General features: G+C 39.2%; 1 protein-coding gene across 2 annotated transcripts in view; it reads right to left on the minus strand.

Annotated features, from left to right (window-relative positions):
- VPS50 (VPS50 subunit of EARP/GARPII complex) overlaps positions 1 to 13207 on the minus strand; it is a 2487651-nt gene that overhangs the window by 1321656 nt on the left and 1152788 nt on the right. The window lies entirely within an intron of this gene.

Here is a 13207-nt window from a genome sequence, read left to right on the forward strand (position 1 = left end):
CACATGCTTCCAAAACAGACCTTACTTGGAAATAATTTAAAGTGCTTCTGCAATTATAAGTATTTTGCATTTTGAAAGCTGCTTTCGAACATGTCGGTAAGCACAAACCACATTTGATTGATGAGTGATGATGCCCTTGTCACAAATTAATTAAGAAAGATGGCTGCTTGGGTGGGGAGCATAACTTTTCTACAAAAACTGAAGTATCATACACCTGAATCAGAATTTTGAATTTAAGAATTATGGTATTTTATTTTTTATTTTACATTTGCTAACCGGGAGTGTCCAACTGAGCCAAAAAGGCCTATTTTAAGTGAGGACCCAGGGAGAAAAACTGCACATTGCACAGTAAAAACAGTGTTAACATAGCATTTGGGAAAAAAAAAAACGTTACAGTTACATAGTAAATAGTGGTACATTTGACATTTAAAAAACGGTTAGTTAGACATGTAAGACATTATTAGTGTTGATCACTGAATGTGGCACATGAGAGAGAAACAAAAATGAGAAAAAATGTAAAACAATGTATTTGTACTATGGGGTGAGATGTGAGTCAAGCAGTTTATTCCATTAGAATAAAGACATGCAGTAGTAAAGTGGAGAGAATTAGGAAATATACAACAGCAAAAATTAATCTAAGATGAACAGTGCTGGAAGCGTACTTAGGGGTCAACATGGTTTTGAGCAGGAGCATAGTCAGTTATTAGTCAGGTGGCACTCCAGTAGAATTTTGAATTTTGAGGGGTTAGTTGTGCAAAAAAAAGGGCTGGGGAACTGGATTCCAGATTTTGGTGAAGTGGTTTGAAAATAAGGCAAACCACATCAGTACAAACAGTTGTATTCAATAAAACAGAAAGAGTCTCTCCTGTCTTATTTTATACCTGGAGCAACAAGTTGAAGCATTTTCACTTGCATAGTACAATTTTGTAGGTAAGGACAGTATCATGAAGAATAAGAGAGAGCAGATGAGTCTATAAACTGCTACAGCTACCAGTGGAATACATTTATGCCTATTTATACAACTGTGTTCTTTTAGATATTAAGTAATTTTACAAACTGGTCAAGCCTTTCCAAAGTTCTCTACCCTCAATCCTATGCTTTTCCTCCTTTAGAAAGGCATGCTGAGAATTTTTCACTTAGAAACATACCAAAACTGAGACACGCGGCTTGAGTCTGAGATGAAATAACAGCCAAGCCTACTTTAATGTGCATTATTATATTACAAAGCAGCTGTACAATTTCCTGAACAGTTTTGGCACAACATTAACTTCTTCAGCAGACTGAAATGCTTACTTTGGAAGTAAGTGGTTTGGCCTGGATAAAAAGACCAAGATTAATTAAATCTACATCTAATGTTCAGGCTCAAACTTCCTTGTCCACCTCTTCTTCTCCAGACAAGTAAATAATTTTTCCTCTACATGTTCGTAAGAATTTAATCACAAGTATTACAGAAACAATGTTACTTAACCCACGGAGTATCTAATATTTCGCTTATCATTCTTCATCCCCACCATAATTTTAGTGCTATTCAACACTGGTTTTACTAAAACTTATGTCTCGGAGTGAAACAAACATTCAGCATGCCAGCTCTCCCCAATTAATAACTTATCAGACAATGACTCATCTGTAAATGTCAAAAGGATATGAAGTCCACTATTTAACACTTATTCTGATATATTTGACTCCACTGTGTATTCAAAATAAAGGCTCCAGTCTTATATTTTTTTCTGTTTTGCTGTTTACTGTTACAAATTTCAGTTTTATTATCCTACCACTGACCATGTTACTTACTGTACTGTCTTACACATCTCTGACACCTATTCACACCTTTCATACCCTCCCAGTAATTAGTACTTGACTTTCCTCCAGATGTCAGTGAGCTTCACAGATCTTTCAAATAAGCAACTGTTACACATTCTAGTCTGTGAATACACTATAGTGGACAGTTCTGCTTTCATCACAATGTCCATCTGCATACACATTTTGTTGTTTATGCTGTACAGAAAAAAAATATTTGATAGCAGACGAGAAGAGTATGGACGGCCAAGTTTGCCCAGCTCATAGGTCTGTAAATGTAGTCGTATACATATCCATGAACTTTTAAATACAACGGTTTTTTCTGGTCCTACTTTCAAGGGAGGGTTGAATTTTTAGTTCACAGATGCATAATTTAAGAAACAACTGATGTTGGAGACACAGGTTGTATAACATCCATTCATAACTGCTGCTGCTGCTGCTGCCGGACCATGAGGGCCAAGTGGTCTAATGGAAGCACAAATGGATAAGTACTGTCCAATCGCAATCGCAGCACTGATTACTGCTATTATACTTTGGCAAAAATACTTGGAATAGCTTTTCAACTGTCAGATGGCTATGTTTTATGGTGCAAAACTGTTTAAAAACAGACCCTCTAAGTTAAACACGTGTTATTTAGTCATACAGTCATATTACGTTTTTTAACATAATGTTCTTTGGAGCACACATAAAACCAAAGTCATAACACGTACCTGATGACTTTCAAACATCTTTCTCTAGGAGTAAATGTATTTATTCTTGGCCTTTTACTCTTGAATTAGTACTACTTTATGGTATACTGCTTGGGCTTGTTAATTTTTTTTATTAGATGCATTTACTGAAAAAGTAGGTTTTGGCCCCCTACTGAGATGTCAGCCTCATGCCCAGTGCTGACGTGCTGGAAAATCCATCAAAACAGCAAATTTCAAAGATTATTCCATCCATCCTCAAACTTTTTTTTCCCATTTTGCACATGGGGTCGGGGTGTCACTTCAGCAGTGACAATCATCTCGAGCCAAGGTTTTCACCACTGGGTGGCTAGCCCTGCCACTATACTTCATTTGTACCACTCACTCGACACCCACCCTAACCTACAGCCAGTTTGGAGTATCCAAACCACCTACTGCATATCTTTGGAATATGGGAGGAAACCAGAGCATCCGGAGGAAACCCACGTTACCACAGGGAGGACATGCAGATTACACACAGAAGGCACCCCAGTCGAGGATAGAACTGGAGAACCTCTTGCTGTGAGGTGACAATGCTAATCACTGTACCACCGCAGCCACCCACACCACCGTGGCCTTTAAACTTATTTTTTTGTAGGGGGCAAGCCCCCACTGCACACCCCAAAATTATATAAGCCAACTCCAGTTACTGCCTACCTCAGTCAGGAGGGAATATTCTGAAAAATAGCCATCTCAGACTTAGTAAATATAAGTCAGTTTTTTGGCCTTTCAGTCTCCCTATTTCAGGAATCGCTCTAGCAGGTTTCAACACTTCAAATGGATGCCATGTGTTTGAAACTGGTACTCTTTTCAGGAAATGCCATAGTAAATTGCATGTTTTCACATGGGGAACTAATTTTCTGTAGAGTGTTCTTCATAAAGTTGGAACAATGTAGCCTATAGAGGAAAACACAGCTTCTATACAAAATAGTTTTGTACTTCATTACCTTTTTTTACATGCCCTGACTTATTTTCAAGCTAAAAATGATTCTGCATTTTGACAATCTGTTTTATGTGCAAATAATGTTAGTTATGAGTGCTTGTTTATTTCTTTTAAATTTCTTGCTTATTTAAGAAACTATATTCTAACTGTTTTCTACAGCACTTTATGCTGTCTCCTATTTAAATGTCACTGTTGGTCTCTCTTCTTGTTGCATGTTTCTGATGGGGGATGTCACATAAGGGCAAAGACTGAGGGGTGCATGGAAGTGTAGAAGGGAATTTTGTACCATCTGGATATTATTGTCAAAATTCTCTACCTCTTCTGTGTACTAGCCAATCAGGAAGGTGGAGGGACAAGCAGCCCTTGACTCCCTCTAGAGTGGGACAGTCAGGCAAGACCTCAGCTACTGGTCATCTGTGAATTGACTTCAGACCCTCATCCAGTTGTTACTGATGATCTCTCCCGATGGGATGTAGCCTGTCTGGAAGTTGCCGTGTGCTGGGTTTCTTCCACATTATTTATTATTTTGCTGTTGCACACATCTAAACGACATCTGGTCTGGTCTCCTATGCATTCTAGAAAACAAAGGTTGAAGTGATAGAAATTTGACGCTAACAGCATAAGATGGTACTGTCCTCTTTTTTGAAGATGTAAAAGGGTGAACTAACATCTGGTCCAAAATACAGGGGCTCTGAAAAGAAGAATTCATAAAAATCACCCAGGTGTCCTCTGAAATCAGTAATTTGGAGCCAGGAATGCCTGTGCATGGAAATGCCAGACTCTGGGGCTCATGCAGAACCTTCTGCCATACTACATATCACCCTCATCATAAGGTTCTATATGAAAAAACACTTACCAAATGGTTCATAGGTTCATAGGTGTGTACTAGGCTAATGGCCCTGGAGCCTTTACAAGCCTAGCTCACAGAAGTGCCCTGGTATCATGCTGCCCAATGTTAGTTCCCAGCGCTTCTATCCCCAGGGTGAAGTTTCTATTTCCCATCCATTCATCAAGATTTTTCTTGAGTTTGCCCTTAACTGGTACATCAGGTAGGTGTACCAGTGGCTAGTGCATCTCATTTTTCAGTGGAACTTTATCACTTGGCTCAAGCAGATCAGCATCATTAATGAAGAAGTAGGGAAACTGTGATCCCACTTCCTACGGCGGTCCACTGTCCCTAATTCACTACTCAGTGGTTGGACCACAAGACTCAAGGAGGTGAATCATTTCTTAATACTGGCAGCTACTGCTACAAGAGAATCTAGTTTGGGTGTTGCCAGGCAAAACACCCAATCTCTGGGTGACTGGAGGATCTGGTTAATTTTCCCAGGCTCTGGAACCATTATATCTGTGTTTTCCCATGCCACATGAATGGCTACTTTAAACATGGCCAACAGTAGGCAGACAGACCACATAAAAGAACAGCTCAGTGAAAGAAAAAGCCTTCAGTGTCCATTATGGGAAGGACACAGGGTCTGTGGGTGATGCCCCCTCCCTGTTTCATCATTTCAAATAACTCTCCAAACTTGGGGTTCATCAGGGATGGATGCTGGGGAATCTCAGTTGCCCTTATCCTCAACATTTGGAATTGGACACTGCATAGCAGAGTTGATGTGCTTCCTTTACATCTTCCTTGCAATTTTCTGAAAAAAGAGGAAGACAGAACATTTAGTGACCACTGCTGCAGAAGGATTTTGCAAAGGATCTTGAGTTCTTCTGTCCTGCTGTATGCAAAGTGTCGGGGCTGAGGAACACTTTTCCACTATATTGAATGGTACCAGTGTCAGAGTGGCTAAGGAATGCAGGGGCACACACAATAAAGCAGCTTACGAGTCTTGCACTGCAATGGATACCACAAACTAAAAAAAACAAAAATATCCAAACCCAGAAAAAGCTAAATGGAGTAAATAACCAAGAGCACTGCTCCAAAAATAAAAATCCAACAGTTTTATTCCACCAAGATAAGAGTTTAGCACTTTCGTCAAAAGTACATAAAATTGACTTCTTCAGAACTACATGACACACACAATGCTGATTTAAATAGCCTGCCCTACTCAACAATTAGTCAAACAAGAAAGCTGTCATTTCCTGCCAAAAAAGTAATTTCCTGCTAAAAAAGTATGTCATTTCCTGTTAGAAAAATATATCATTCCATGATAAAAAAAGTACCACCCCACTAAAATAATACAACTGAATGATTGATCCATTGATCCCCCAAAATATAGCTTATGTTAAAAACATTACATAAAAAAACAGCTTTTAGTTTTAACATAGAACTAATAGAAATTTTATCATTGAGCCCAGGTGGCACACATGCATTTAACCTTATTTGCCACTTGAGCTCTAAAAATTCAAGAAAATCATCGACTTGTACCCAAGTCGACCTTCTCTAATACAAAAACCTTGAAACAGTGTATGGGATATAATTTAATATGCTTAAATAAGGCGTTGGTCTCCCTGTGTTTGTTAATATCATAACTGTGTTGATAGATCTGTTGTCTTAAAGCTCGGACAGTCTTACCCACATAGTAACAGTCGCAACCTGTACAGGATGCAACATATACAACCCCTTTGGTGTAACAATAGTACTTTTTATGTGTAGTGATTTTACCAAAATTCCTAAGTTTAATAAATTCGGCATCAATCACAAAAGAACATTGGGTGCATCTTCCACATTTGAAAGTACCACCTAGTCCAGATGCCACCTTTTTTTCCTTCAACTAAACCTTTGAAAGATGTACAGTTGTTGTACACCACCAGGGGGTTTTCACCTAGTTTATTAATGATATTCTCATCAATACGAAACATGTTCCAACAATCACAAATGATGCTTTTGATGTCAAAAAAATCAGTAGTGAAAGGTAACACCAATGCCCTGCTATAGTTGTTCATTCTCTTAGTTGGTAGGGGCCTGGTTAGACCCAGAGGGTTGTCCAACAATGTTCTATAAACCCCATTAGTTCTTTCTTTTTTGTTGGACCTCACCTATTATGTCCTTAACAAATTGAGGGGGGTAACCTCTTTTCTGTAACATACCCAGTAGGAGGTCGCACACTCTAAGAAAATCAATATCCTCAGATACCATTCTGGCCAATCTAACACATTGTCCCTTCACAAGGGATTTTTTCTGGTGCAAGGGGTGCCAACTCTCAAATTGCAAAAGAGAGTTGGAGTACGTGGGTTTCCTATAAAGATGTGAGGTGAATCTCCCCTTGGAATAATCCTTCCTGATGATCAAGTCAAGGTAGTTCAAAATATCATGGTCCTTGGTCATGGTAAACTTCAGAAAAGTGGTGTTGTTAATACAAGTAAAAAATCTATCCAACTCGTCTTCACTACCATGCCAAAATAAGATCAAATCATCAAGGTTCCGCCCATACAGTACCCACATGTCCTTGAACTCGGAGTTGACAATATACAGGTCCTCCCACTGGGCAAGTACTATGTTGGCAAACGGTGCACAACAGGCGCCCATAGCCACCCCTTGCACTTGTTTGAATATTTGCCCCTCGAAGGAAATGAAGTTATTGCCCAGAACTATCTCCATACAGGATCTAATGGTAAGAATGGTATCATGATTCAATGAGTTCTGCTTACATAAATAATCGTAGAACCATTAAATACCTACATCATGGGGTATTACAGAAAAGAGGTTCCTCACATCAATGGTGACCAATATAAGACATTCGTTGTACATTTCATGTTTAATCTTGGACAGGAAATCCCATGAGTCTTTAATAATTAGGTCCCTATCATCCAACACATGTTTAACTGAACAGTCAACAAACTTGGCCAAACTAAAAGTTTTTGATGCTTTTGCATTCACAATAGGCCGGGGGGGGGGGGGGGGGGATTAAGGATTTTCTTGAATTGAAAAGCTTTTTCTGGGTTTGGATATTTTAGTTTTTCTTAGTTTGTATTTGTCATGGATGGAGGTGAAGACCCTAGCAGTACTGGTAACATCGATTTTAATGCGTTATTGCAATCTGTGACATCGCTTACTTCTTCTATTGCCCTACTGTCCACCAAGGATGATTCTCTTATGAATCAACAAGGATTAGTTCACTCTCAGGGCCTTAATCATTTGCAACCAGAAAGCCCTGACAATTCATTAATTACACCTGCACAAAGGAGTATGTGTTCTAATGTTTGTCTCAATGACAAAGGCTGTGGAGCTACCAACAACGTTAACAGTAACGCTACTGGATCAGGTTCGTCGCTGTGTGTGTGTGACAATGTCACGCCTTCATTTTCTGTTGATGACTGGCTTAGAAATGATACTGGGCTTCGTGGCTGTAATGTCAACATTAACAACAGTTGTGGGAGCCTGGATGACCAGTTTCGTTGCTTTAAGGAACTTTTATGGAAGTACAAAAAGTTACAGTTGGAAAATGAATACTTCAACGACTGTTTAAGAAGGGAGCAGATCCCTAAGGGTTTAAGGATGTGGAAATACCTGACTGGTTTGGTGAAAGACTCACAACTGCATAAGGATCTCAAAATGTTTTTCAACATGCAAGGGTGTGAGTTACTTAATATTTTCATTAGTGACAACAGGAAAATGGCTGGTATACTCAAAGATATTAACGGACTTGATCATGAAATTAAAAGGGACTTGCTTTTTGAGCACAGAATGACTGAATTTAATAATTTATTTAAAAATGTGGAAATTGATTTGATACAGTTTAAAAACAAGAAACAGAAGAAATTGTCAAGAGATAAAACTGATTATGAAGCAGGCAGGGCTTAACCAGATCCACCTGAAGGGCAGCAAGCTAGGTGGTCTGATAGGCAGGTTGATTGTGATGTTATTAATGATGACAGGGTTAATTCTGAGCATAACATCAGTTTAGAACCCCCCCCCCCGAGGAGATCTCAGCAGTTAATGAACCGGAGGGGGGGGCAAGGCAATGTGAACTACGGACAATCGAACTACGAGAATACGTGGAGGGGGGGGGAGACCACAGCAACATTGGAGATGAGTGATGACAATGTTTGCAACATTATTTCCAACTTTGGTAATGATGTTTAAGGTATACAATTACAGTAAGACCAATGTAACTGTTGAATGGGCAGAATTGTTTTCGAAAGGGCTTAATTTTGTGCCAACGTGTAAAACTGACATTGTCAATACTATTTTACAGTTCAAAATCTACATTAGGAAGCTTAACTTGGCCCTTTTCTTTTCAGAGGGGGGGTGATCGTATTACTAATCTCCTGGTCAATGCTAGCCCTTTTATCAAACCAAGTAAATTCATTCCACCTATGCACCCATTAGTGGAAGTGTTTGAATCTTTTTGTGAGAGACAATTTAGAAAAACAATCTCTCACAGGAATCATTATGTGGAACAGGATGGGACTGGCAATTTGACTAAAAAGGAAAAAAGGCTATTACATGATATATTAGAGAATAGTGACATCCGGATTATGAAGCCTGATAAGGGGGGTAGGACTAGTTATTATGGATGCTAGGGACTACAACAGCAGGATGACTGACCTGCTGTACAGTGATACTTATACTGAGTTCTCCATTAATGAGCTTAACATAGCTTCCTAGAGACAAAACATCCTAGGATTCCGACCATTTTCAGAATCCCAAAAATCCACAAGAGTATCCTTAATCCCCCCCTCCGGCCAACTGCGGATGCAAAAGCATCAAAAACTTTAGTTTGGCCAAATTTTATTTTATTTTATTTTATTTTATTTATTTTACATTTGTTGACCGGGCTAGTCTAACTGGATATATGTCCATTTTCAGTAGAGGCCCGGGGAGAAAAGCTCCAAGGAAAAAACATACAATTTAATACAGAGTAACATCAAAACAGTTTTATACAGCAATAATTATACCATAAAAGCAGTTTTATACAGCAATAAATTTAGCATAACATGTTAAAATAACATGATTCAAATTCATTGACTGTTCAGTCAAACATGTGTTGGATGATAGGGACCTAATTATTAAAGACTCATGGGATTTCCTGTCCAAGATTAAACATGAAATGTACAACGAATGTCTTATACTGGTCACCCTTGATGTGAGGGACCTCTTTTCTGTAATACCCCATGATGTAGGTATTTAATGGTTCTACGATTATTTATGTAAGCAGAACTTATTGAATCATGATACCATTCTTACCATCAGATCCTGTATGGAGATGGTTCTGGGCAATAACTTCTTTTCCTTTGAGGGGCAAATATTCAAAAAGTTGCAAGGGGCGGCTATGGGCGCCTGTTGTGCACCGTCGTTTGCCAACATAGTACTTGCCCAGTGGGAGGACCTGTATATTGTCAACTCCGAGTTCTGTACTGTATGGGCAGTACCTTGACGATTTGGTCTTATTTTTGCATGGTAGTGAAGACGAGCGGGATAGATTTTTTACTTATATTAACAACACCACCACTTTTCTGAAGTTCACCATGACCAAGGACCATGATATTTTGAACTATCTTGACCTGAACATCAGGAAGGATTATTCCAAGGGGAGATTCACCTCACATCTTTATTGGAAATCCATGTACTCCAACTCTCTCTTTTGCACTTTGAGAGTTGGCACCCCTTGCACCAGAAGAAATCCCTTATGAAGGGACAACGTGCTAGATTGGCCAGAATGGCATCTGAGGATATTGATTTTCTTAGAGTGTGCGACCTCCTACTGGGTATGTTACAGAAATGAGGTTACCCCCCTCAGTTTGTTAAGGACATAATAGGTGAGGTCCAACAAAAAAGAAAGAACTAATGGGGTTTATAGAACATTATTGGACAACCCTCTGGGTCTAACCAGGCTCCTACCAACTGAGAGAATGAACAACTATAGCAAGGCATTAGTGTTACCTTTCATTTCTGATTTTTTTTACATCAAAAGCATCATTTGTAATTGCTGGAACATGTTTCGTATTGATGAGAATATCATTAATAAACTAGGTGAAAAACCCCTGGTGGTGTACCAAAAGTGTACATCTTTCAAAGGTTTAGTTGAAAGAAAAAAGGTGGCATCTGGACTAGGTGGTACTTTCAAATGTGGAAGATGCACCCAATGTTCTTTTGTGATTGATGCCGAATTTATTAAACTTAGGAATTTTGGTAAAATCACTACACATAAAAAGTACTATTGTTACACCAAGGGGGTTGTATATGTTGCATACTGTACAGGTTGCGACTGTTACTATGTGGGTAAGACTGTCAGAGTTTTAAGACAATGGATCTATCAACACAGTTATGATATTAACAAACATAGGGAGACCAACGCCTTATTTAAGCATATTAAATTATATCCCACACACTGTTTCAAGTTTTTTGTATTAGAGCAGGTCGACTTGGGTACAAGGGGTGGACCTGTCAATGATTTTCTTGAATTTTTAGAGCTCAAGTGGCAAATAAGGTTAAATGCATGTGTGCCACCTGGGCTCAATGATAACATTTCTATTAGTTCTATGTTAAAATTAAAAGCTGTTTTATTTATGTAATGTTTTTAACATAAGCTCTACTTTTGGGGGATCAATGGATTAATAATTCAGTTGTATTATTTTAGTGGGGTAGTACTTTTTTTTTAGCATGGAATGATATCTTTTTCTAACAGGAAATGACATTCCTTTTTAGCAGGAAACGACATTTTTTAGCAGGAAATGGCATCTTTCTTGTTTGATTAATTGTTGAGTAGGCCAGGCTATTTAAATCAGCATTATGTGTGTCATGTAGTTCTGAAGAAGTCAATTTTATGTACTTTTGACAAAAGCGCTAAACTCTTTATCGTGGTGGAATAAAACTGTTGGATTTTTATTTTTGGTGCAGTGCTCTTGGTTATTTACTCCATTCAGCTTTTTTGGAGATGGATACCACAGGTTGACAAAACATTGAAAACCCTAGCACTGGTTGTGACTATATACACCAGCATTAACAAAGAAAATATTGGTGTTGAACTCGACACCACAGCCACACTGATAAGCATTGGGGCCAGCTGGTCTTTTAGCACTTGCAATAAATGCGCAGAAATCACAGTATTGAATGAAATTTAAAAAATAAAGCTAAAAACAGTGAGACACATGATGCTAATAAGAACATCACTGTCTCAGATGCTGAAAAAGGCTCTGGCATTGAGAATAATGCTGCGAAGGGCAATGACGGCAACTGTAGATGGAAATGGAGCTGATAAGGAAAGCCTGGGGGGAATCCAGACTGGGAAGGGGCAGCAGAAAGTCTTTCCTTTGCCACCAGAATGCAATATGCAAACTTGTTGTAGTCGAACACTGGAAAAAACTCTCTAGAAAGCTGGTCTTGAGCTGTTACATCTGAACCTTCTACATTTGTTAAGCTAGTGGAACTTTGTGACTTAGATAATTCTGTCATTGAAAACTCTGATCCCACAACTTTAGAGGAAAAAAAGAAGATTTTTTTACAAAGACTAGATAAACAGCCTAGAGGGAAAGGCTGTGCAACTATGGGTAGTTTGGGAAGCTTGGATTTCTTATAGTACTTTGACAACATAGAGGCAGGAGTCAGAAGCCCTGGCTCTGAGGACTTGGACTGTCTTGACTACCTCTGAGTGGATAAGATTTTGCAAATATAGCAAACAGACTGAGATGCTGATTTCTTCTACTAGGTAAAACAAATAGAACACGTGTGTTACATTCTGCTCCAAGGCAGTAAAAAACAGTGGTTGTGCTGAGAGCTTTGAGTTAGGATTCTGCTACTGCAATTGCACTCTATAAATGGCTGTCCATTTTGATTGCAAATTATAGGCAAAAGCTTCTACCTCAGAAAACATACCTGATATACACTCTCAGAAAAACACACAATTCAGAAAAAAGTTCAAAATGGTAGACCTATGTAGCATTTTTGAGGAAACACCAAGAAAAAAAAACAAATGGGGCAAGAAAAAAAGTGTAAACCAAAGCTGAAAGTATAAAGTAAATAAATTAAGCAACATGGGAGTGTGTGCTAAATTTGGACAATGCAGGAAAGAACAGTTACTGGTTTTGTTTTTAAAGCTGCCACAACACCAACCCAATGTCCCCTGTCCCCTCAACTTGCACCCAATCAGCCCTTTTCTGTTGGGTGAGAGCTCGGCTTTGCTGCTCTAGCTAGGAGCCTATAGCCCCATTCATTCCTTGCAAAGCAGCCCATCTGTCCCAATTGTTCCCCAAAAGCATGGGTCTGGCAGTACACAGCAGGCCAGCTTTCAGGCCCTTTGATGCAGCCTACCCCAAATGTATAGCTGCTTCCATCAGGAAGCATGCCCCTGCATGTTCTCTGTGTTAACATGCTCTGCACATTAGCAGCCCCATTCTTACAGGGTCATGCTCCATGGCTGCAATCTCTTGTGCTCCTCCTAGGTGTCACCCACGTAGTGAGCCAAAGTCCCCCCCCCCCCCAAAAAAAAGGATGGGTGAGCCAGCAGCAGCCAATCACTTCCATCCTTGCCTGCCGACTCCTATAGGCATACAAGACACTAACCAAAATTGGGTCCTCTCCATTTTAATACGGGCTTTATCCCTCTATGCCACAGGGTTGGCTAGTTACTCTCTCCTCTGATGTAAAATTTAACATTAAGTAAACTAAAAGGTAAACTGTGACTGCTTTCACACGTGATCTCTGAGCAAAACAACAGAGATTTAGATATGAATAGTATCAGAATATGATCTGGACTGGGGAAGTGGCGCTATCAAAGTCTGGTAAAGATGCCAAACTGTCCTAATGCTTGCTGGCCTTAGTCTTAATGTCACTAAGGATGCATTTTCTAGTACC

Source organism: Protopterus annectens, chromosome 3.part1 (assembly GCF_019279795.1).
Source record: "Protopterus annectens isolate FY-2018-M chromosome 3.part1, PAN1.0, whole genome shotgun sequence".
Taxonomy (NCBI): Eukaryota; Metazoa; Chordata; order Ceratodontiformes; family Protopteridae; genus Protopterus; species Protopterus annectens.